Raw genomic sequence first — 24,035 nt, 5'->3', positions numbered from 1 at the left:
AGAAGAAAATGAAGCTTGTAATTACAGGATAGAGAACTTGATCTCAATTCCTGACAAATTTCTAGAATATATAATTGAACTAGTTAGTGAAAATATTAAAAAAAAATTTAAAAATTTCTACTTGGCTCCAAAAAGAGAACAAAGAACAATGGATGGGTATAAAGAAGATTTAAGCTTGATATAAGTGAAACTTCCTATTCATTAAACTTACCTTAAAGTGTAATGACAACTTGGGAATTATCTTGTAATTCCAGCATAGTGAGGACCACCAGTCTTCAATATAATTGTGGATACACACTAAGTAGGTATATTTTGGAAGAATAATTCTCAAGTAGAGTTTGAATTTGATGACCTCTACAGTTGTTTCTAAATTTGACACCCTGGAGAGGATTCTGGGAAGATGGTGGAGTAGGTCAGAAAATTTCAAGTTCTCAAAATTTTCCTCCACAAGAGAGATAAAATAGCACCTCTGCATGAACATAGAGCCAAAAAACAAATAAGAGTAGAGGCAGAACAAGAGTCCTCACTGTACAACTGGAGAAGATTTGAAGAAAAAATCCCAGGATGAGATTTCCTCCCTGTGAAGAGTAAACATTTCTAGGCTAATGTCACCTTTAACAACAGGAGGTAAGCCACTTAAACAATAAGAAGCAAGCTCTGGGGTTGACTGATTTGGGAGGCTGCCTCAGCCCCAGCCACAGGAACTTTTACCCCCTGGACAGTGAGGGGAGCTGTGCATATGAGCCTGAGAAGATTGAAAGAACCTCTGCTGACAAGGAATTCCAGAACCAGCTGAGCTGCAGGGACTTGAGAAGGAACCAACACACAGTGCATGAGTGCAGAAGCATTGGGATGGAACTCCCCCTACCTGTGGGCACTTACAAGAGGCTGAAGATCTTGGTTTGAGTTCAAGGTCAGAGGAGAGAACTGAAGAGAATGTGAGGTCAGAGGCACCATCCACCATATCCCAGGGCTAGAGGTGATTATAAAAACTAAATTATTTTTAAAAAATGCACAGGCAAAGGAAAAAGAATCAACCATAAAGAGCTACTAAGTGAATAGAGAAGATTGGGGTTCATCTTCAGAAGTTGATACTGGAGCAAAGAAACCCACTTCTATAACAAATAATAACATCAAATGGTCATCTGCCCAAAAAGAATTCATTGAAGAACTTAAAAAAGACTTTAAAAAATCAAATGAAAGAGATTGAGGAAAAAAACTTAAAAGAAAAAATAAGAACAATACAAGAAAAGCAAGAAGATTATGAAAAGAAATTCAACCAATTAAAAAAGGAGATCCAGAAACTTAGGGAAGAAAATGACTCCTTGAAAACCAAAATTGGGCAAAGGGAAGCTAGCAAAGTTATGAGATGAAGAAAAAAATATATAAAGAATGAAAAAATAGAAGACCATGTGAAACATCTCATAAGAAAAACAATGGATCTAGAGAATAGATCAAGATGAGGAACCATAAGAATAATTGGACTACCTGAAAGTTCTGGTCAAGAAAAGAAACTTGATACAATAATAAAAGAAAGAATTAAAGAAAATTGTCCTGAAGCATTAGAACAAGAGGGGAAAGTAGAAATAGAAAAAAAAAATACACCAATCACCACCTAAAAGAGATCCTATGAGGAAAACTCACAGGAACATTACAGTCAAATTTCAAAACCCCCAGATTAAGGACAAAATATTATGAGCGGTAGGAAAAAAAAAATTACATATGGCTATAACACAAGTAGAATTACACAAGATCTAGCAGTGGCAACACTAAAAGATCACAGGTCTTGGAACACTTTATATTGAATAGCAAAATAACTGGGTTTCTGGCTGAAAATATATCCAGTAAAGCTAAGCATAATTTTGAATAAAAAAATGTACATTTGATCAATTGTCAGACTTTCAGGACTTTGTTAAAAACACAAAAACAAACAAACCTGAACTCAATAGATAATTTGACATATGAGTCAAGAGAAACATAAGGTACATACCAATGGCCAATTACAAGGGACTAATTATAGATAGAATTTTTACCTTTTATGAATGGTAAATGTAAAACCTATGTCTAAGATTATTACTAGCAATTAGGTAACTTGTAAGAAAGATTAGAGCAGACGTGAGTATGATATGACTTCAAAAACCATTCAAGAACAGTTAAAACAGTAATTATCTTTTACAAATGAGGTGCAAGAGGAAGAACCAATACAGAGGATTGCTAGATGGGGAGAAAGGTTTTTAGTTCTGGAAATCTACTTTCAGCAAGAATGGCTTTAAGAGGGGAAAATACACACACATTTAGAAGAGTATACAAGTTTTATAAATTTAGAAAGAAATAAAACTCAAAAGGGATAGGGAGGGGGAATGGATAATGGGGGATCTTTGGAGGGGAGGGTGAGGGAATACATTAAAATGGAGATTTGGAAGGGAGTTTAGATATAGGAGAATGGGAGGATAAGGGAGGGATTGCTAGAGTAGGGGTAGGTCAAGTAATAGAAGGGTAAAGTAGCAGGTAGAAGTAAAGTAGAGGAGTTAGGAGAGATAGGAAAAAAGATATGTTCAAATATAAAAAATAAAGATTAGGAAGAGAACCTCTTGGGGAAAGTATATGTTTATATGTGTATGTATGTATGTATATGTATATATGTGTACATGTATGAATATATCAATACTAATATATAAATATATCCACACTCAATTATAGCCTTGGGGTGCCAGGTGGAGGGAAGGAAGGGGGAAAAAAGAACAAATAAAAAAGTGTAGAGCAGAGAACAAAAGAAAACCTACAAGAAAGCAAAGAAAAGATGGATGGTTTCAATATAATGAACAGTATTTAATATATAGCCTTTTGTGAAATGAAAAGTTATTGCTATATATTTTGAATCCTCTCCTGTTCTGCTGTGTACATGGCATATTTTTTCTTTACTTATTTTATATTTAAGTTTAATATTTAAGTTCATGATGTTTCCTTCTCTCTTCTTATCATGTATTTAAGTTTTAACATTTGTCTAAAATAAAAAAAAATAAATTTGACACCCTATTAGTATAATTACAGAAGCTTGTGTCTGGCGATCAAGGATTGATTGAAGGAAAAGCACATGTGTACCCTAGGGAATACTAGACAAGGTAAGATGTCACGATCAGGGTTTTATATATATAGTGTTATGAATCACTTAGATTCCTGGGATTCACGTAATCACTTTAATAAAATATATACACAAATATTCCATTGTTAAAAGCAGTTACTAAGGATGTTAAAAGGGAGTTCATAAAATTCAAGCAGGTACAAAATGGCAACAAGGAATTGAAAAGTAATTATCCAAGGCGTTCCCTGGGTTCTCAGGAACTTCCCACCTAAGTCCCAGGAAGCCTTGTATTGTGGCAGTTGTTCTTCTGGGAAGATTTTCTTTTCTTTTCTTTCTTTCTTTTTTTTTTTTTTTGGCTAGGCAATGGGGTTAAATGACTTGCCCAGGGTCACACAGCTAGTAAGTGTTATGTGTCTGAGGCTGGATTTGAACTCAAGTCCTCCTGAATCCAGGGCTGGTGCTCTATTCACTGCACCACCTAGCTGCCCCTGGGGAGATTTTCAAACAAATAACAGGAAACCATCATTTGAAGGTCCTATAAGGAGGATTTTGCTGGCCACGTACAAGTCTAGATGATCTCTATGGTTCTATCCAATTCTGTGATCTTAAACTTTGTGGACTTTCCTTTATTCCACTTGACTTTTCTATTACATTGCAGTTAAGTGGTTCAGTGAATAGTGTCAGTCATCAAGGCTCATCTTCCTGAGTTAAAATATAACCTCAAACACTTACCAGCTGTGTGACCCTGGGCAAGTTTAACTGTGTTTGCCTCAGTTTCTTCATCTGTAAAATGAACAGGAGAAGGAAATGGCAAACCACTCCAGTATCTTTGCTAAGTAAACCCCAAATTGGGGTCATGAAGAGTCAGATATGATTGAAATGACTGAACAATAACGATGCTCATAATCCCTGGGTCTTTTTCATCTCCTTCCTGACTCATCCCCCCACATTTTCAAGCAGTTGTAGTTATATCAAATCTATTTCTGTATTGTCTCTCAAATCTGTCTCCTTAATTCAATGTTATTTAGCAAACATTCATCCAACACATTAATATAATTAAAAGAGTTCAAAATTCTGATTTTGCAAAGATAAAAATGTTATATAGCCCTTGAAGTCTTTAGAAAGCATACAATATAATAATAAAAATAAAATACATACACAAACAACTATTATACCAGACAGGTCGTGATAAGGGCAAAAGAGAGATTTAGACAAAATATCCTGAGAAAATTTCAATAGGCACCTGAACCAGCCCATGAGAGAAAATAATTTTAGCAATTAGTCCTGCAGAAGAAGTACATTTCTAGGATGTGAGCATGGACTACATAAATGTATAAAAAGATAAGAGTTCAGGATGAGACCTGGGAAAATGCAGTTTGTTGGAAGAACAAAGGATTGTACTATGGAATCAGGCTGGAAATGTAGATTTTACCTAGAGGGTAGAGTGCTAAATGCTAGGAAGTTTGTTTGTTAACTGGCTTTTCTCGCAGAGGAGTCACATAGTCAGATCTCATAGTTTATAAAAAAAATAAAAGAAATCAACTCTTTGTCAGTGTGAAGGACTGAAAAGATGATTTGCAGAATTAGAGTGAGCAGCTAATGGCTATTACAATTATCTAGTTGTACAGTGATGAAGGACAGAACTGTAGTCGTGGGTATAATAATGGAGGGGAAAGAAATGATGGAAAAGACATCAGTAAATTAACCCTTACTTGCAAATGGTTGTCAGTGACACAACCCAAGGTTTTTGTTTTTGCTGTTGTTGTAGTTTTGTTGTTGTTATTGGTAGCCTGCGCAATTGTGCTAGAATTATTTTTCCCCCATATGCAATCTTTCCTCATTGCACCACATGCTTCACATTATTGCCATGTTGATCTTGTTCATATACCAATCTATGTCTGTTTCTCTTCTGCTGATAATATTTCAATGGGAAGAAAGGAAGAAAATAAGCATTTAGTAAATGTGTACTATGTGTCAAGTACTGTGTTAAGCTCTTTACTAATATCATCTCATTTGAACCTTATAACAACACAGGGAGGTAGGTGCTATTATTAAGTCCATTTTAGAGTTGAGGAAACTGAGACAGACAGAAATTAAGTGACTTGCCCAAGGTCACATTGCTAGTAAGTATTTATAAGTACCTTGGATCTTATTGATTCCAGGTCCAGTCAGCATTTATACAATGTGTAACCTAGTTGTCTCTTGGACCTAAATATTTTCTGATAGACCCCTGTTGATTACTCATTAAAGACCAAACTACTATCCTTAAAAAGGCCTTCCAAAATAAAATGATGCCTTCTCTCTCACTATTCCCCTTGACATAGTACATTTTCTAGGCTAACTAAACTAATCACTTCCATAAGTACATTTTAGCTCATGCTTTTGCCTATGCTATTGTACCTTGTGCCTGGAATGTTCTCTCCACGAGAGCTTATTGCATCTCTAAAACCCATCTTTCAGTGGCCAGATCAAGTGCTATCTTCTTTTTTTCATGCTATCAGAAATGAACATCAACTCCTTAAATGTAGCACTTAATATGTAACTCTTTTAGATACTTAATGTTTTATAGTTATCTTTCTGTGTGCCTTATTTCTATTAATAGTTTGCTAGAACTAGTTCTTTCTAGGGATTTGGATATAGTCTCAGTTTCCTCAACTGCAAAACAAGGAGAATGGATGAGATAATCTCTAATGGCATTTCCAGCTCTGAATATGATCCCAATAATATTTTTTCTTGTTGAACTAAATTGAATTGAAAAAAATTGATAACACACTTAAGAGATAGCCAATAATATACTATATTGTGTTCTAGCTTAGAATATGAAAAGAATTAAAATAGCTTAATGTGATTTAATACAGACCTTTGATATAATATTTTCACAAAAGTAATGGAATAGATTAGATTTTAAGTGTTCAGAACAAAAAGAAGGGGACCCTCAACCTAGAATTATTCGCAGCATAGCTGAAAGTATGTGGAAAAGTAAACTATTTTTGCAAGGGCCACATAATTTGACACTAATGATCTACAGATAATGAAATTGGAAAACTAGAAGTTTTCTAGAGTAGAGGCAATAACCAAAATTGTCTTAACAGTTTTTTCAACTGTTTTAAGTTTTTCCATTTCATTTTCAAAATTTACATGATGATACTGAAAGCAGAAGATATCTGCTAAAAGTAAAAAACAAAAGAATGACTCTTAATGTACAATGCGCAATAAAAAATATTTGCAATTACCAATACCATAATATGTATGTATACATATACATGCATATATAGATATATTTATAGTTATTCATTTATTTTATTGACTTCTCAAGTCAAGGTAAAAAAAAAAACAATTTTTTTCTATAATTATATGAAATGTATGCTCCCAAAATAACTGTTAGAGCAATCTAGAAAATATTTTCAACAGGCAATCTTCAGGCAAATGAGATATCCATAACTGCTGCAAACATTTACTTTAAAGAGGTTTTTTGCTTCAGTAGATAAAATAAGGCTTTCTGTGAATGTCAGCCCTCTAGAATCATGTTAAGATTAAAACATGTTTATCTGAAGAACAGAAAAACAAACTGTTCCTGGAGGAGCATCAAACCATAGCTAGGGCTGGACAAGTCTAACAGACAACATTTACTAATCATTCTGTATAATGAAAAGCCTCTACTAGGCCCTGAAAAAATATTTGATTGTCTTTTTCCCTGACTGAACACAGGCATACCAAGGAAAATGGAAGGTTCCAGGTGCCAAGATGGCAGAGTAAGCAGTAAATGGTTGTAGCTCTCCCACATTCACATCCAAACAATTATAAAAGAGTTGTCCAAGAACAAATCCTGCAACAGCAGAGCTAATGGAAAAATGGGGTGGAGTAATCTTTTAGCCCAAGAGACCTGGAGGATTGACAAGAATGGCCCATATCAAAAGATTCTTAGAGGTTCTTCTTCCAGGAGCCAAGATGGCAGTGTAAGAAGTAAGTCACTCTCACCCTTCCTTATTGACCTCTGAAAGCCAAGAAAATATTGTCCGAGGAAAAACTGTAGAACAGCTGAACCAGCAGAAAGACAGGGTGCAGCAGTCTGGTAGCCCAGAAAACTTGGGTGATTAATGTAAAAGGTCCCTTTTGCTGTAGGGGAAAGGAGCAGTTGAGAATAGGAGCTGCCCCAACAAGCCAGAGAAAAGTCCCACCTCAGCATACCAGGGGGAGATCCTGAACCCCAAAGTGGTGGAGCAGGCAAGCACCAAAACCAGGACCCCTGAGTGCCTCAGTATGGACAGGGGAAACAGTGGAAACCAACTTGAAAAAACACCACATGTCACAGTGTTCTCCATTAGCCAAGTCCCCCAGTGTCTCAGCAAAAGTCTGGGAAGTGCAGTTCCAAGAGGGAAAGCTTCAGGTGGAAAAATACCCTTCAGCAGCAAAACATTCATCTGTAAGGCACAGATGAGCAGAAATCAAATAAAGGAACACAAGGCCTGGGGGAGCAGGATCCAAAGAAAGAAGTGAAAGACCTGGGGGAGTGGGCATTCTCCAGAGGCCAGACCCCCCACCCCTATACCTAAAGCTCCAGTGTTGCTGATTCCAGTCCAACACAAGGTAAGCTGCCAGAATTCTACAGGCTTCAACTGTCAGCATCTGAGGTCCCAGCACACAAAGCCAGTGACCAGGCCCTGGGCTCCCAGCACAAGAAGGTTGGGTCAGTGCCCCCTGCTCCCCAGCAGGAAAGTTCAATATTTTTAAAGGTCAGGAAATAAGCAAACACCATGAGCAAAAAGAAACATACAATGACCATAGATTCTTATTATGGGGACAGGGAAGATCAAGGCAGAAATTCAGAAGAGGACAGCATTGTCAATAAACCCACATCTGAAACCTCAAAAGAGAATATGAACTGGTCTGAAGCCCAAAAAGCCCTCTTGGAAGAGCTCAAGAAGGATTTTACAAAGTCACCTAAGAAAGGTAGAAGAAAAATTGGGAAAAGAAATGAGAGGTATGCAAGAGAGAGCCAATACCTTGGAAAAGGAAGGACACAAATTAACTGTAGTAAGCAAGTCCTTAAAAAAGACAATTGGATAACTGGAAAAAAGTACACTGAAGAAAACAAGTCCCTAAAAATGCAATTGGCCAACTGGAAAAAAAAGGTGCACTGAAGAAAACAACTCCTTATAAAGCAGAATTGGACAAATGGAAAACAAAGCACAAAAACTCACTGAGGAGAACTCCTTAAAAAGTAAAATGGGCCAAATGGAAAAGGAAGTACAAAATCTAATAGAAGAAAACAATTTGTTAAAAATTAGAATTGGGCAACTAGAAGCTAATGACTCTGTGAGAGAATGAGAATCAGTCAAACAGAAAAAAAAAGAATAAAAAAAGATGAAAATGTAAAATAACTAAATGGTAAAACAACTGACATGGAAAATGGATCCAGGAGAGATAATTTTAAAATTATTGGTCTACCTGAAAACCATGATGAAAAAAAGAGCTTGGATAGCATCTTTCAGGAAATCATTAAGGAAAACTGCCCTGAGTTCCTAGAACCAGAGGGTAAAATAGCCATGGAAAGAATCCCCCAATCACCTCCTCAAAGAGATCCCAAATTGAAAATGCCAAGGAATATAGTAGTCAAATTCTAAAATTACCAGATCAAAGAGAAAATACTGCAGGCAGCCAGAAAGAAACCATTTTAATATCATGGAACCACACTCAGGATTATGCAGGACATTGTAGCATCTACATTAAAAGACTGTGGGAAGTGGAATATAATACTCGATAAGGCAAAGGAACTTGGATTACAACCAAGGATCAACTACCCAGCAAAAATGAGCATAATCTTTCAGGGGAGGAGATGAACATTCAATGAAATAGGGGACTTCCAAACCTTCCTGATAAAAAGACCAGAGCTTAACAGAAAATTTGTTCTTCAAATACAGGACTTAAGAGAGACATAAAAAGGTAAACAGGACAGAAAAAAATGACAATAACATGTTGTTAATAAGAGTAAATTGTTTATGTCCCTGCAAGGGAAGATAAAACTTGTAACTCTTGAGAATTGTATTGTTATTGTATCATTTTAAATGGGTATACATAGACAGAGGGGTTGGGTATAAGTTAACTTTGATGTAATGATAAAAAAACTAATTAAGTGTGTTAAATGGATCTAAGTAAGTCAATTAATCAGATCTAATAAAGGGGTCTTACTGGGAGAAAAGGAAAGGAGGAGGCAGACAAGTAAATTACATTACAGGAAAAGGCACAAAAACTTATTACAGTAGAAGAAAAGAAGGGAGGGAGATGAGCATTGTTTGAATCTTACTCTTACCAGATTTGGCTCAAGGAGGGGATAACATAATCAATTAGGTATAGAAATCTAACTTGCCCTACAGGCAGTAGGAAGGAAAAGGGGGAGGAAAAGGGAGGGAGGATAGAAGGGAGGAAAGAAGTAGTAAGGGTAAATGGGAAGAAAAGGGCCAGGGCTAAAAGGAGGGAAGGCTGACTGAGAGAGGCAGTGTCAAAAGCAAAATGCTCGTGAGGAGGGAAAGGGAGAAAGGAGAAAGAAGAGCATAAATAGCAGGGAAATAGGATGGAGAGAAAGACACAAATAATAATCATAACTGTGAATGTGAATGGGATGAACTCTCCCATAAAATGGAAGCTGATGGCAGAATGGATTAAAAACCATAATCCTACAATATGTTGTTTACAGGAAATACATTTGAAACAGAGGGACACTCCCAGGGTAAAGGTAAAAGGCTAGAGTAGAATACATTATGCTTCATCTGAAGTAAAATAAACAAACAAACAAACAAATTTTGGGTAGCAATCCTGATCTCAGACAAAGCAAAAGCAAAAATAGATCTTATTAAAAGAGATAAGGAAGGAAATTACATCCTGTTAAAAGGCACCATAGACAATGAAGTAATATCATTACTAAACATATATATATATATATATATACTGTATACCAAGATAAAGTCAAAATGGGTACATGAATTATACACAAAGCCTGATATCATAAGCAAAATAGGATAGCAAGAAATAGTTTACCTGTCAGATCTATGGAGAAAGGAAGAATTTATGAGATTTAAGAATTAAGAGATAAAGAACATTATGAAATTCAAAATGGATAATTTTGATTATATTAAATTGAAAAGTTTTGAAAAAAAGCCAATGCAACCAAGATTAGAAGGAAAACAGAAAGATGGGAAACAATTTTTATTGCCAGTGTTTGTGATAAACTCCTCATTTCTGTAACATCTAGAGAACTGAGTCAAATTTATAAGCATACAATTCAGTTCCCAGTTGCTAAATGGTCAAAGGGTATAAACAGGCAGTTTTCAGAAAAACAAATTAAAGCTATCTATAGTCACATGAAAAAATGCTTTAAATCACTATTGATTAAAGAAATAAAAATTAAAACAACTCTGAGGTACCCCCTCACACCTAAAAGATTGATTAATATGAAAAAAAAGGAAAATTATAAATTTTGGAGATGTGGGAAAATTGGGAAACTGATCCACTGTTGGTGGAGTTGTGAACTAATCCAACCATTCTGGAGAACAATTTGGAACTATGTCCAGTGGACTATAAAACAGTGTATACTCTTTGATGCAGCAATGGCTCTACTACATCTGTATCCTAAAAAGATCCTGAAAAAAGGAAAAGGCCCCACATGTACAAAAATATTTATAGTAGCTCTTTTTGTGGTGGGAAAGACTTGGAAATTGTGGGAATGTTGATCAATTGGGGAATGGCTGAACATGTTGTGGTATCTGACTATAATGGAATATTACTGTTCCACAAGAAATGATGAGTAAAGGGGCAGCTAGGTGGTGCAGTGGATAGATCACTGGCCCTGGAGTCAGGAGGACCTGAGTTCAAATCTGGCCTCAGACACATAACACTTACTAGCTGTGTGATCCTGGGCAAGTCACCTAACCCCATTGCCTAGGGGAAAAAACAACAACAACAACAACAAAAGAAATGATAAGTAGGCAGACTTCAGAAAAACCAGGAAAGATTTACTGATGCTGAGTGAAGTGGGTAGGACCAAGAGAACATTGTGCACAGTAACAACAACATTGTGTGATGACGAACTTTGGCAGACTTAACTCTTCTCAGCAAAACAATGAGCTATGACAATTCCAAAAGACTGGTGGAAAATGCTATCCACATCCAGAGAACAAATGATGGAGTCTGAATGCAGACTCTCTCTATATTTTTCTTGTGGTTTTTCTCTTTTTTTCTGATTCTTCTTTCAAAATATGACTAATGTGGAAATATGTTTAATGTGATTGTACATGTATAATGGACATCAGATTGCTTGCTTTCTTGGGAAAATGGATAGAAGTAAGGGAGGGAGAAACAAATTTGGAATTTAAAATCTTATAAAAGTAAATCTTGAAAATTATATTTATATGTAATTGGAAAAAATAAAATACTATTAAGTGGAAAAATTATTAAAAATAGATAATAGAAAAATGATCTGAAGACACTGATGAAGATGTTGCTATTGTGGACCACATGACTGTATGTCAGCACACACTAACCCTGCAATGTTTACTATGCCTTAGACCTCAAACAACTTGAATTATATACTTTCTCTAGGAACACACAAAATTGGTGACTATGTGCATAAAGGCAGATACATTCAAGCATATCCCATGCCCAGAGAGAGAGAGACAGAGACAGAGACAGAGAAAGTTCATAACCCTGGTACTTTTGTCTCTGTCCCAGGGTCACACAGCTAGTGAGTGGGATTGTTTCTTGATTGGAAACTCCTAACATATTTTCCCTTACTCAAATGTTTAAATGAATCTATTAACTCATCCATCAATTTTATCCTCTCTGCTCTCTCCAAATCATCAGTTACTTTTTTGATAATACTTTTTTCCCCCTTGGGAGGATTACATCATTCTACTTTGCAGTTTGTTATATATTTTACTCATATTATACCCACCATCTCTTTCCACAATGCCCTCTGATTGGAACCTCTAATTCAGTTATTCAGAGTCAGTTATGTTCAGTAATTCACAGTGATATATTAGGTAAGAAAACATAGGGTTAAAAAAAGTTTCCTTCATTTCAACTCCAAGTTGAGTATCAATGGGACGTGAACATAAAATGGTAGGACATGTCAGAATGTCCTGAATAAATGACTGACTTTTCCTTTTATTTTATATTTTCCCCTGGGATTGCTTAGATACTTATATGTGTCTGTGATTTTCTTGATGTGGGTACTTTTTTGAAGGGGGAAAGGGGATAAGAATTTATAAAGCACCTACTATGTGCCAGGCACTGTGCTAAAAGTTTCATAAATACTAGTGTACTTGGACATTCCAACAATGTGAGGTATGTGCAGCTATTTTTTGTCATTTTACAGTTGAAGAAACTGAGATAAGCAGAAATTAAGTGACTTGCCCAAAGTCAAATGGTTAGTAAATATCTGAGGCTAAATTTGAACTCAAATCTTCTTGACTCATTATGGTCCAACTAGCTGTCTCTTTGAATTGTACATATCACAATCAACCCATGAATTCTAATCCTTTACATCTCTTACCTATCTGCTCTAAGTCCTTCTTAAGTGGTTCTCTAACATTTTATTAACTTTTCTCTGGATCTCTTCAACATTGTTCTTATTTTAGTATAACAGGGTATCTGATGAGAATGTACCAGCTTGTTTAACTTATACAATTACCAGGCTGGGGAATGTGCTTTAAAAAGCCATGATGGAGTATAACGGAAAGGCTCTACTCTTTAATATGGAGCATTTCAGAAATTCTGATGTTGGTTTTGTTTGCTAACCACAATGCAAATGAATGGCTTGTTGATTGGCTACTTGACCATAATAATTGAGATACATTCAAAAGATATTAAATTGAACAATATAAGTTACTGGTTTTTTGTAGTTTCCCGCCTGTTGTTTCATCCTGTTGGGATGAGAAGAAAATACTATCAATGTATGAATGGGCCTTCCTTGTATAAGATCAATATGTGGCATTGGAATGCAGACCTCTGTTTGTTGCCTACTTTTCTTTTTTTCTGCTTTTAGATGAAGAGATATTAGAGTTAGCTATGCCCTGGCAAGCCTCAAGAGCTTGAATAATCATCTGACAGTGGCCTGAGGGCTAAAGTTTATTCCAGAGTTTTAGAGCAGTGGAACCTTGTCAGTCAGCAGCCAGGCCTCTGAGATATGATCTACAGGATCTAAACCTGTGGTAATAGAGTTGAGGAGTTATCTATCAACTGCGTCTCATTTAGAAGTGACTGTACTGGGGCAAATGCTTTGTACAATATTCCTTTAAATTTGAGGTCCGCTTTTTCTCTTGGATAGAAGAAAGTGTTGTGAGGAAGAAAATAAAGGTTTGTAACTTCTGTACTTTTTATATATTGAAAGTAATTATCCCTTTGTAAAAGCTAATGGATTTTAATCTGACAGTTAACATTTGTGATATCTGACCATGTCATTTGCATTCAATCAATTCTAGTGACTCCCTATTATCTCCAGGAACAGATATAAACTCTTCTGTGGACCCTTCCTTACTTTCCAGTCTTCTTATACTTTAGGTCCTACCCCCACCTTTCCCCAAGTACTCTTCAATCCAGTGACATTAGCCTCCTTTAAGTTCCTTGAATAAGACATTCCATCTCCTGACTCTAGGAATTCTCACTGGCTGTCCTCCTATCTGGAATTCTTTTTTCTCTCTTTCACCTGGATTCTCTGGCTTCATTCAAGTCTATTATGTGCCAGAAGCCCTTTCTAATCCTCCTTAATTTTAGAGCCTTCCTCTGAAACTCTCTCAAATTTATTCTGTATATATCTTGATTTTACATAGCTATTTCTTATTGTTTCCCCTATGCTACTGTGAGCTTCTAAAGAGCAAGAGCTACTTTTTGTCTTTCTTTGTATCTCCACTGCTTAGTACAGTGCCTGACATATATTAGAAGCTTAATACAGGCTTATCGCCTTACAGAAAACAATGGTAAAGAGGCTCAAGCAGAAAATATTAAAGAATTACTTCAACCCCTCAATTGTAATTTCAAAAGTTTAAAACAGAGATGTAGCCAACCTAATAGTGGGATTCTGACTTGCAAGTTTTGTGTAGGTTGAGAGTAAGTCCAGAATCTAACACATGAAGAAAAATCATGTGGTATCAAATATCACTAATTCTGTTATTTTTATCCCATAATTACAAATTGGTTGAAATGATTTACAGTTAAGCAACCAGTATATCTGTGTACCTATCTATCCATAATACTTCCATCATTGAACCAAACAGAATCTTAATAAATTACACTGAATTTTCCATTGAGTTAGTAGCAATTGAATATTTTACATAATTATGACTTTGAATAGAGTAAATGCAAATGTATACAACCATTCCAAGAAATTTTACTATTTAAACTAATCAGGATTTGACTGTATTTAATATTATAAAATGTAAAAATAATCAAATAAATGTATCTTGGGCCATGTGTGCACATGAAACAAAAAGCAATAAATTCTCAGACAGCGTACATACTATTTCAGAAGTCAATCTATTCTACAACCTTTCCCTAAATATTTTTTCAATTATTTGACTACAGGTTTACCTGCACAATCAAGTCTCACCTTTGTTGTCCCTAAATGACAACTTCAACATTTACAAATTACAAAAAGTTATATAATAATTTGGGTTAAGCACATAGATTGTGACCTAAGCAAAGGTCAAGTTTTCCTTGATATGACCTCTACTATTTTGATAACTAAATTTAATCAGTCACCTTCATCATAAAGATTACTCAGAATTTTTTTTTACAAAAGTACTTTGGTTCTAAAATTAGACCTTGAGTGCCACAATTTAACTTTGAGGACAACAATTTCAGATATAGTTTGTTTAAGTGATCATTCTGGTCCTTAAAATGTTATCTTTCAGTTTTCCTGATAAATGGTCTTTTTTGGCACCTAGGTTTAATTGAATGGATGTGTTTATTTTTATTTAGACTTAGGAGTAATGGGTTTATTTTAAGAAATCTAACAAATAAAGTTAGCTTTGCCAATGAATATCCTTTAAAATAGTAGACTTCAGTTGGACTTAATGGAATAAGTTGAAATACAAGCAGAAGACTCAGCAGCATAGATGAATTTGAAATCTTCATTTTAATTCATCTGACACAAGTTACATGAAAGCATAAGCTGATCTTCTCCCTCACTAGCAGTTTTTTAATATACAAATGAGAGACTAGAGATAGCAATATTGCTGACTCAAGTAAATTGTTGCATTGATAGATGAAAGAGGAAGGTAAAATACAAGAAAGGAGCAATATTTGGGTTACTATATTGTGATGTCCAATAATATCTACATGTTCCTCCTTAATGATTATGGGAAGAAAAAATGACTAATATTTTGTATTTGGTGAGCTTCTCGCTTACTGCCAAGGCTTTACAATGTGGATAATTTTAAAAAAGAAATGTATCAAAAGAAGTGTCTCTCCCTTGTCACTATTAATTTTTGTGACCACTGGTTGATTCAATCACATGTCATAACAACTATTAATAGTCACAATTGAATAACCATAAACAAACACTGCATCAAGGCTGCTGAAAGAAAATTATCTTTGATTGGAACAATACATTTATATTTACATCTAATAGTGTAAGCAAGTTCCACAACCAGAGTTCCATATTGCTCTTGACAGATATGACAATGATAATGTTAAGGTAATATTATAAACACAACTTTCAATCATCTCATATTGTGAGATATAAACAAACATGTAAATATGTCTCTCCAAAGAGTTTCTTATGTACCATATGCTGGTTTGCACATTTTTTATTTGAAAATTCAAGATGTAAAATCATTAAGAAGGCTGGCTCCCCAAGTTAAGAATTAAGTAACCAAAAATGTCAGCAATATAACAAAAGAAATGGGACTGTGAAGAAACCCCATCCATTAACTATTATCTAATTAAAATATTGCAAACATGAATAAAAAATATTTTAGGTCATTGAAATGAGAAGAGTTTCCTTTCTAGAGAAAAAAATAACAAAATTATCCATATTTAAATTGACAAACAAAAAGTTTAATAAGGGGGATGATTTAAATGCTGTGAGAAGTGGGGAAAGTCAGTAAATATTCCAAACTTGTATTAGCAGAAAACCAGGTTTCATGCAAAAATATCAAAGTGAAGCAAGGAAAAACAGATGGAAATTCCCATAAACATCAATGACATTATTAAGTTTCATAATATGTATGGATTCTACATGAGAACTGAGAAAATACCAGACCTTTAATGCAGTTTTAGCAAGGAAGGGGAAGAAAACAACATTAAGCTTTTATACAGTTTTCGTAAGTGTTAGGGCACATCATTTAATGCCAGTCTCTTCCTGGAATTATGAAATCTTTCAGTGTACAACCTAAACACATTGGCTTAGTATTCACTGGAAATGGAAAAGATTTGGTCTTCTCTGAATGTGTAATACATATATTTCACTTGGTCCCTGCTTGCAATGTGAAACTGTGCCCTTTGTCTCTTACTTCCATTCACAATTCAGGATCATTTTTGGAATCGTATTTTGAACATCATTCCTATGTTGATTAAGAATTCAAAGACTTTTGATAAAATCAAAGAATCTCTGGATGCTCATCAATTGAGGAATGGCTGAACAAGTTGTGCTATATAAATGCAATGTAATATTATTGTGCTATAAGCACAGTTGGATTTCAAAAAAAATAAAACCTGGAAAGACTTACATGAATTGATGCTGAGTGAAGTAAGCAGAACCAGAACACTGCACACAGCAACAGCAACATTGTGTAATGATTAACTTTGAGAGACTTAGCTCTTCTTAATAATACAATGATCCAAGAAAATTCCAAAAGACTTGTGATGCAAAATGCTAACCAGAGAAATAACTATGGAGTCTGAATGCAGAATTAAGCATATTTTTTCACTTTTTTTTCTTTTTTGTAGGTTTTACTTTTTGTTCTGATTTTTCTTTCACAATATGACCAATGTGGAAAAATGTTTAACATGATTTTACATGTATAAACTATATCAGATTACTTGCTGTCTTGCGGAGTGGAAGGGGTGGAAAGGAGGAAGAAAAATTTGGAACTCCAATTTTTGCAAAAATGAATGTTGAAAACTATCTTTACATGTAATTGGAAAAAACAAAATATTATTAAGAAAGAAAACAATCGAAGAACTTTCTAATATCTGTGTGACCTTAGGTAAGCTTTAACCTCTCTAGGCCTCAATATGGTCATCTGGACTATATGGGTATTAGTCTAAATGACCTTTCAGATGTAGAGTTACCATTACATTATGTATGATATAAATAATAAACATTATTTCTGATAGGTGCAAAGTAATATCTCTGGATATGTGTTAATATATCTATACTAACCTGATAATACTAGCAAATATGCTTAACTCATCACAAAAATACATATAATTCTTGCATATTAAAGAAATAGAATTAGGTATTTTTAAAGCATGTGTATTAAAACATTAAAGGACATTTCACATAATGCTTCATAAACCAGTCTGAGCAACTCTAATAACATTGTGCCTTCTTGCAACAGTGGTTTTGAATTATTTGGTTTTATTGTAGAAAAGCAATTAGATAAAATTTAATATACAACCTGATTATTCATTTATGAAGCTTGATTAAATCTAATTTTTTTTCCTGTGCCATGAAGGACTAAAGTAATTTAACAAAAATTGTCTGCTGAAGTCCTCTCAGACATGAAAGTAAGCAAAGATTCATAATAATGGAGGCTAATTAGGGGAGGGAAGAATAATTCATTTACATTATGATTTTCCCTCTCTACGGTGTACTGTCAGAAAGGCCATGAAAAGTCCCATGAAATGCCTACTGAAATATGGAATTATGGGGGGTATGTTAAATATATCTTCTTTAAAAAGACTATCTTAATCCCCTACAAAAGAAGCAAATTAACATTTTTTTTCAGTGTACCTCTAAGTTCCTTGGCAATTCCAAAGTTTTAAAACTGCTTAAACATTCCAACAACCTCACACACACACACACTATATATATATACACATATATATGTATATATATAATATATATATATATAAATATATATGTATGTATGTATATATATGTATTTTCCTTATTTCATGTGTTACACATTTTTTTCTCTAAAATCAATATTTAGTCTTGATACCAGATCAAAAGAGTACAAATCTGTCTTTATGTTGATTTCTTCTCCTTAGTTCAGAATTTCAATTCTATCTTGTCAATCATTTTTAATAAGCACCTGAAGGACATTATTTTGGTTAATTTTTCCATATAAGTTGTGGTCATATTCTACACTTTACACTGATCCCCTTTTGACTAGGGATGTTTTTAGTGTGGAAGAAATGAGGCAGAGTAAATTTGACTTGTTTCAATTGAACCTAATTATATATACAGTAGGTAACATGGTAGGATTTATTTCAAAAACATATTTAAAATCATAATCACTAAGTTTCATTCTGTTCCTTTTACCAGAAGGAGGAAATAAGTGATAAGCATCACAAATAACCTGAGGCAAAACCAAAGCACATATTATGTTTATACTTGTACTGAATAGAATACAATAATAATCTGAGGAGCATAGGGAGTTATTATAGAGAGAATTCGATGCCATTAGATAACAATAAATATGTATTAAGTACCTACTATGTGTAAGATACTAAACTAGGTGTAGGGAATAAAAAGAGAAAACTGAGACAGCTGACAGATAAGAGTAATCTCTATATTTGTGCTGACTATGTGACCTCAGGTAAGGTCATTTGGAGCTTCTCAGGAACTCATTTTACTCATTTGTAAAAATTAGAGGTACATACACACACACACATATGATTTTGTTGTTGTTTTTCATGTCCAACTTTTTGTTTCATTCAGTCATGTCCAACTCTTTGTGACCCTGTAAACCATACTGCCCATGGAGTTTTCTTGGCAAAGATTCTGGAGCAGTTTGACATTTCCTTCTCCAGTATAAAATACAATGTAATACAATACTATACCATACTACACTACACTATACTATACTATACTATACTATACTACACTATACTATACTATACTATACTATACTATACTATACTATACTATACTATACTATACTATACTATACTATACTATACTATAGTACACCACACCACACCACACCACACTGGAATGTCTGGGTCCCTTCTAGTTCTAAATCTCTGGTGCTTTATGACTTGTGATTCTTTCTACTATTATAATATTATCTGTAGGAATGAAGAGGATAAAAGAAAGGGATTGGAATATCCTCTCTGAGAAAAAAAGGGGATTATTTGAGGAGTAGGGAAAGAGCTAACAAAGGGTGGACTCATAGATGTCTTTCTCCTTTTTATTTTATTTTTTTTAATTTGTATACCCAGAGCTCAGTGCCAGGCATGACATGTATTAGTTACTTAAAAAGTTTATTGAATATGACTATTGATAAAAGTGATGGTACAGGAGTTGAGCCTTGAAGGAAGATAAGAATTCAGAAAGGTAGGAATGAGAAACACCAAGCATGAGAGATAGTTTGCACAAATTCATGGATGTAGGAATCATGCTGAGTACTAAGAATAACAAGTTATCAAATTTGGCTAGACTATTGAATGTATGAAAGAGTGCAATGTAAGGATGATAGAATAAGAAGTATAGCAAGCTCCCTCCCCCCCAAAAAAAAATCCTCTGAAAAGATCTAGAAAATTCTTCAAACTAAATCCTAATGGAGAAATAGAGGGAAGGTAAAGTAACTTCAGATAAAATTTTACATGATCAAGGTCCTCAAGCAGACATCTATACAAATGAGGAGGTGGGATGGTGGTGGCTGACACTGCTACCTCATTGTCATTTGAACTGGTCAAAGGAGGGAAGAATATATGTACATAAATATGCACACATACACACAAATACAAAGACTTGGTTAAAGAAATACATTTCATTTAACAGGAAAATAGAATGGAATGTGGAGAAGGAAGGAGAGGGAATAAGCGGGAGGATATTAAGGGAGGTATTAGTCCTAAGCAAAAAGATATGCAAAATGGTGTACAAAAATGTGTATAGATCTTTTTGAGGTGGCAAAGAATGGGAGTCTAAATGGTACCTATGCATTAGGAAATGGATTAACATGTTGTGGTATGTAAATGTGATAGAATAGTATCGTGCAAGAAATGATGAAATGGGGAAGCTAGGTGGTGCAGTGGCACCGGCCCTGGAGTCAGGAGAGTCTAAGTTCAAATCCAGACTCAGACACTTGACACTTACTAGCTGTGTGACCCTAGGTAAGTCACTTAACCCCATTGCCTAGCAAAAAACAAACAAGCAAAATAAAAAAAAAATGAACAAGACAGCTTAAAATATAAAAAAAGGAAGCAGCTAGGTGGCACAGTGGATAGATCACCGGTCCTGGAGACGGGAGGACCTGAGTTCAAATCCAGCCTCAGACACATAACACTTACTAGCTGTGTGACTCTGGACAAGTCACAACTCTAATTGCCTAGCCAAAAAAAGTGATGAAGAGAGAGGTTTCAGAGAAAACTTGAAAGACTTTTCTGAACAGCTGTACAGTGAAATGAACAGAATCAGGAGAATAATTTATAGAATGATCACATTATGGTAAAGAAATAACTTTGAAAAAATTAGATATTCTTATTGATATAATGACTAACTATAATTCCAGAGGACTAATGATGAAACATGATACCCACCTCCATATAGATAGGTAAAAAAACCTAGAGTACAGATTGAGGCATATATTTTTTGAATGTGACCAAAATGGAAGTATGAATATATATGTTTGTAACAGGGGTTTTGATCTTATTTCATTCTCAATTGGAGTTATGGTGGGAAGGAGAGAAGATGGATTTATATATATATATATATATATATATATATATATATAAAATCTTAAAATTAAAACAACAACAAAAGAAATAATGTGAAAATAGGCTAGAAAGGTAGTTTAGAAATTATATGAGAACTTAAATGATACTGAGGAATATTTTGTTGTTGTTATTGTAGTTTATTCTTTGCTTTCAATCTGAGAGGGATGAGGGTTGAGGGATTCATTGGAGATTATTGAGCATGGGAATAACATGATCAGAACATAGTATATATTTGGGGTAAAACCAATGTGGATGACAGTATCAAGACAGTATAGAAAGAAGTATTGCAGTATCCAGACTAGTGCAATATTCTGGACTTGATGTAATTCCTAAGGCCATAGATTTTATTGTGAACATGTGTCAATGCCACTTGGCAAATTCTAAAAACAGTGCTTCCAAAATTATCACAATAACAGTGAATCATTTCCAAAATACCTTTTTCATTTTCATTTCTCCTTACTTAGGTGGATCTGTGCATTCATTAATGTAGTTACTACTTACATTTTCATAGACTGTAACCATTCCTTGCTTTCCTAATTCTGTACAATAATTATCCATGTTCTCCTGTAAACAATATCATTATGATCCTCCCAGAAAACTCTGGTTTTGGTCCTCACCATACATATTTCCTTGCTACATCATGTTGAGCAAATCTTTTAAATTTTCTATGCTTCAGTTTCCTAAACTGGAAAAAAGGGAAAATAATTGGACCTTCCTCAAAATGTTATAAGGATCAAATAAGATAATTAATAAATGCTTTTTTCAAACCTTAATGCTATTTAAAATATAAATTGTTATTATAAGCTGCATTCAATATCATTAACTAATCATATCTAAAGATAAAATGCTCAGTGACATATACAGCTGATTAGATGACCTTGCTGCAGTATTGGACATGAATTGTAGCTCAGATATAGATGGGGTAAAATCCCCTATAAATAATAACTTTGTGATTTATTTGACCTTACTTACCAGAGAAAAACACTTCATGTATGTTATTGACCTTCCCTGTGAACTTAAATAAGTTGAAGGCAAGCTATGTGTTGTAAAGTTTCCTAAACTGTCAGCCAACTAAATGCTTGCTTTAATGAACATTATAATGAAGATCTCTTAAGGGGAGCCTACAGTTAAGAGACAATTGTAGGTTTATAATAGGTTTGTTTCTTGATCATTTATTCATGTAGCAGTTTTCATCATCCAGAAAAATAACGATCAAATAAAAAAGTATTTATCCTGCAAGTTAACTAGTCTGACAGAAGAAATGAAACTTGAAGAAAATTCTGGAGGGTATTGATTCACAGTCTTTAAAACTGTTTTCCCCATAAATTTCATATCAAATGGTCAGGTTACATTTCCTATCCTATGAAAAGGATTAAATTTAATCAAGCATAACCATTTAAAATACTTCGGTTTGACATTCTGAGCAAAGAATTTACAATAGAAAATTCAGGTTCTTTTCTACTAGTTACTCCATCTGGGGTCAGAAATATGACCTAAGATTACAAATTATGAAGATTGTTTAAAGGGCTTGGCAATGTTAGCCGAGAATGAGGAGACTGATTCTTGGTCAGATGTGGATTGCTCTGATGTTGAATAGTCACTTTTTTTAACTCTAAGATTCTCTATTACAGAAAATAATAATGCCTCACATGTACAGGGATTTAAAGTTGCAAAATGGTTTGAGATACATTAGTTCCTTGCAACAGCCCTGTGGGATAAGTAGTACCAGTATTATCATCCTCATTTTACAGATAATTAAAATAAGACTCAGAGATTTTAGGGTCACATACAGTAAATAAAGAATTTGAGTTGCTAATAGATATCTTCCAACTCCCATGCTTTTCTACTTTCTGAACTGTTTCTATTGAATAATAAATGCATGAAGGAATCTAATCCATGAGAAGGGAAGCACATTAATGCCATCTGAACCTGATTTTAATATCCTTTCTTCTTTTATGAGTAGAGTAGTATGGAGATATGCCTGCTACTTCTATCTCATTCCCATGTTTATCTCCATCATGGCCAATTCATCAGATGATGAGATAGACTGTCCTTCATCTTCCTTATTCTGAGATTAAGACCTAAGTCACATAATACTAATTCCATAAAAACTTCAGTGAGGAATAATGAGCCAGAAGTGAAGCAGGGCCAAGGTGCTTGTGGAAGAATGCTTTGACTGGTCTCTTCCCCTTTTAGTGAGGCAGAGGGTCACAAAGTGAATAAAACATTGGACATGGAGTTAGGAAGACTGGGTTTAAATTCCACTTCAGACACTTAGTACATGTGTGACCCTGGGCAATTCATTTAATTTCAATTTGCCTCAGTTTCCTCAATTATAAAGTGAGGACAATAACAGCACCTACCTCAGAATGTTGTTGATGGAATCAAATGAGATATTTGTAAAGTACTTAGTTGTGTCTGGCACATAGTAGGTGCCTCATAAACGCTTTTCATTCTCCTTTCTCCCTCCCTTTTAACTAGCTCAAAACATTCTATGGAAAGCAGCAAACTACACCTGGGAAATTCTTTCTTGGGAAACATGATTAATTATTTTGAAGTATTCCATTACCTCTTCCTCAAGTATCCTACTTATATATGAAAAATCAAAACTAAATACATTTGACCGGTAAGACAATTAAACAGTTGCTTTCTTCAAATATCTAGAATAACAATAATGCAAATAATGATATTAAGAATAGTAAATATAGTATTTATGTGACACTTTGAGGGTTGCAGAGTGCTTTATATTTGTTATCTAATTTGATTCTTATGACAACACTATGAGGCATGTGCTATTATTATGCCCATTTCACACAAAAAAGGAATTTGAGTTACAGAATTATATACCTTATGAGTATCTGAGGCAGAATTTGATGTCAAGTCTTCATGACTCCCAATCTTCTACTCTATCCACTGTACTACCTATCTTCCCCTTCTTCAACCCCAAAACTTTCCCCACCAAAACAATTATGCAAAAAGTAGGTAATTACTGAAAGGATGTGATTCAAGATTAATACCTCAAGAGTTAAAGCTTTTATTCAGTGTTTCTATCCAAAAGAATTTCCCATGG

General features: G+C 34.4%; 1 protein-coding gene across 1 annotated transcript in view; it reads right to left on the bottom strand.

Moving 5' to 3' along the window:
- CCDC102B (coiled-coil domain containing 102B) overlaps positions 1 to 24,035 on the bottom strand; it is a 787,870-nt gene that overhangs the window by 158,094 nt on the left and 605,741 nt on the right. The gene's annotated exons all lie outside the window — the stretch shown is intronic.

The sequence above is a fragment of the Vombatus ursinus genome, unplaced genomic scaffold, assembly GCF_900497805.2.
Source record: "Vombatus ursinus unplaced genomic scaffold, bare-nosed wombat genome assembly UNPS02009573.1, whole genome shotgun sequence".
Classification (NCBI taxonomy): Eukaryota; Metazoa; Chordata; class Mammalia; order Diprotodontia; family Vombatidae; genus Vombatus; species Vombatus ursinus.
This window is presented reverse-complemented; position numbering and strand designations above follow the sequence as displayed.